This window comes from Panicum virgatum, unplaced genomic scaffold (genome assembly GCF_016808335.1).
Source record: "Panicum virgatum strain AP13 unplaced genomic scaffold, P.virgatum_v5 scaffold_1235, whole genome shotgun sequence".
Classification (NCBI taxonomy): Eukaryota; Viridiplantae; Streptophyta; class Magnoliopsida; order Poales; family Poaceae; genus Panicum; species Panicum virgatum.
The window spans coordinates 135,746-138,926 of record NW_024376265.1 but is presented as its reverse complement, the minus strand read 5'-3'; the positions used below and the strand labels follow the sequence as shown (position 1 = coordinate 138,926).

Below are 3,181 nucleotides of genomic sequence, written 5' to 3'. Positions count from 1 at the left end.
TGTCCTCCGACTGAGTGAACCATGCGGTTCTTGGTCAGTATCCTAACATCAATTCATATCAACACACTTCTTTTATTTTTTCTTCTGAAGCTGTCATAATCTTTAGCGAATTTCAAGGCAGTAGTAAGAACCATCCATATCACAACGAATGAGGTTTCATTTCCTTATTATCCTGCAAGACTCGTTGGCCCAGAGGCAAGGACTCATCATGTTCTTGGTGGTGCAAATGTCAGAACTACAATGCCAAGCTCTGACGAATAGGGATGACGCCTACTGTGGCATGCAAAAGGCACAACAGTTGCATCATTAACTGTGGCATGCAAAACCTGCCCTCTTCTTTTGATGGCATAAAATCCACCAGTTGAGGAAGATTCTGCTGTCAAGAATATAGGGTCTGGACTGATTCTATTTCGGTAAACTGCTGCAGCAGTTTCCAAGTCATATACAAACAAAAGCCCAAGCTTCGTAATTAACTAGCAAGAAATTTACACAAAGGTACTAATCGTACAGACATAGTAGATTAGTAGGTTTCAATAAATTACACAACATTGTTGTTCAAATTACACAAACATAATAGTCCATCATAGTCCATTAGCACACGCACCACAAAACATCCTCACAACCAACTAGAGTTCAATAATCCATCAGGCCTCAGGCTCTATCCTCTATCAACACCCGCAAGTAGAAGCTTTGTTGTGTAATATAGATATTGGCGATATTTGGGAACACACAGAGGTGAATAACGTCCATAATCCTAGCTGGATGTGGACCTAAGTAGTGCCCAAGTTCCTCCCGTGGTCGCCCATCCGGACCAGCCTGATATAAGAACACCTTGAGCAAGAAACTTGGAAGATCAGGTTTAGCCTCAGTATCACCGAGCCAAATGAAGTATAGGCCTGTTTCTGTAATGAAGAAAACAAAGTATTCCTCTTGACCCTCTAGAACAACGCCTGTTCCACAATGGATCAAGGGGATATCTTCTTTGTAACCTTCATAAGTTATATTCTCATAAAAAAACTCATGATGGTTTATCAAATGAGTAGCCAGCGTATTCCAGAAAAACGGTTTCTGTCTGCACATAGCCATCGGACACATGAGTTCCCTGAGATTGCAAGACCGGGTATGTCTCATGTAGTTAGCTGGAGTTAAATTTGTACCACAGCGATAAGGGCAATCAATCACACCGGCCATGATTCTGCTATCCAGGCCAACTACTCGGAAGCACGGATGAGATGTCATAAATGAGTGTGCTCTTGAGCATGAATAGCACAGTAGCTGGCCACATGCTTCATCCAAAGACCCTGCGGTCAATGTGCACTAACGAAACAACAAAACGAAAGGAAAATAAAAATAATGCTCCGATAATAAAATTGCAACCATCGACATAAGAAGAATGATTGGAACCTGGTAAACTCCGTCAAGAAGACGGGGCTGTCGGCAACCGCTGCAAGAAAGGTCCAGGCGCATAAACATCTTCCGGATTCGCGCAGCGACCAGAGAACGTAGGTCTGCAAGAAAAAGAACCGACCAAAATGATGAATCGATAGGAGAAGCATACCGTTCAGAGCAATGTTTTAAATCTCCGGCTAAGCCTCTTAGCTGCCGGTCTCTTTCCAGCAGCTAAGGAAAGCTATAGATACAGCTAAGCCATTTAGCTGTTTTGGAAAATTTAGAAAAAAAAAAACACCTATGCCATACAGGAATAAACGACCATAACATTCAGTCCTGGAGACCAATACCATAAAGGTACTTAAAAGTTAACATATCCAGTAGTCATTACAAGACAGAGAACACTTGACAACATAAGCATTTTATAGTGCATATATGACACTTGCCCACAAGAACATTGCTTCTGTCTGGGACTATTAGCAAAAGAACAACATAAAGTTCAGATCAGTCGTCAGGAGACAACATAGCTAAGCGGCTAAACGAAGATCCAATTTAGTGGCTATCTCCCGCTAAGCACAGCTATTAGCCGCAGCTAAACCATAGCGTTAAATGTGAACTATCCTAGCTGCTTCCCTCCCCAGCAGCTATCTCGGGCTATAGCTTCCGAGATTTAAAACATTGGTTCAGAGGAAGGGGAGAAACATACCGTTCAGAGGAAGGGAGAAGAACTGGACAAGCTTGCTGACGTGGAGGATGAGAAAGCTCGCCGGTACGGTCGCGGAGGACGAGGAGATGAAGTTGCTGCAGGATCCGTCGCGGAGGAGATGCGCCGGAGGATGCGGCTGTCCCCGAGGAGCTGGTGCTCGCGCTGGGCTTGGGGAGGAGGATGCGCCGAGCGAGGGCGAGCGGAGGAGAGAGCGGCGGCGGATGGATGCGGACTGCCGAGAAGCCGGGGAAACCACTGATGCTATCTCTACTCGAGAGTATTCCAGGGACGCGGCAGGGAGGGCGGATCGGAGGGGCGCCTCGGAATTCGCGGCGGGGCGGGGTGTGGGTGGAGACGCTCCGTGCTTGTGCGCTGGGGATTTGTTTGGAGATGGGAGGGGGAAGGAGAAACGGAACGGGACGGAAGAGGTGGTGTGGTGTCCAAGCCGGGGAGAGAGGCGACAACGGCTCTGTAAAATAAACGGATGAGCAGCCGGCTAGCTATCTCAGCAGGAGGGGATGCAAGGGCCCACGTTCTCTTTTTTTTTTAACCCAAAAACAACAACTGAGCCCCACGGATGGCTAAAAAAATCTTCTTCAACGGCACGTCCTCAACCAACCTAAAATCAAGAGGTTCAATGATTCCTACTGTTTCACGTGCCCCTTTCACATCAACGGAGTGGGTATATTTTTGAGTAAATTCGCTGTGTGCTACTGGAAAATGTAACTCATCCTTTATGTGCCATTAAAAATTAACATATCCCTTCAATACAATCGTTTTTAATTTCCAATTCTCTCTATGCCATTGCCGTCAAAAGGCAGTTAACCGCGCCAAATTCCTTCCTCCTGCCGTGGCCCCGTCGCGCCGCTGACCCATGGCCCGCACACCCCCTCCGCCAGCTGCCGCACTGCGCCTCCGTCGCACGCCGTCCGTGCCATGCTGCACCTCCGTCGGCCGCCCTTCGCAGCGCCCCTGCCGTGGCTCCGTCGCGCCGGCCACCACGTGCGAGCGCCGACCCGTGCCCGCACGCGCCCTCAGCCGGCTGCCATCGGGTAGCAAGCATGGCTCGCACGCAGGCGGAGGGGC

General features: G+C 48.3%; 1 long non-coding RNA gene across 1 annotated transcript; it reads right to left on the bottom strand.

The window, feature by feature from the left end:
• Positions 1-445: 445 nt before the first annotated feature.
• On the bottom strand, positions 446-2,528 carry LOC120693961. Its single transcript, XR_005683259.1, has 3 exons — positions 2,096-2,528; positions 1,405-1,508; positions 446-1,317 (listed from the first exon to the last, which is right to left on the bottom strand). It is a non-coding gene; the product is annotated as an uncharacterized LOC120693961 (long non-coding RNA).
• Between the last annotated feature and the right edge of the window lie 653 nt (positions 2,529-3,181).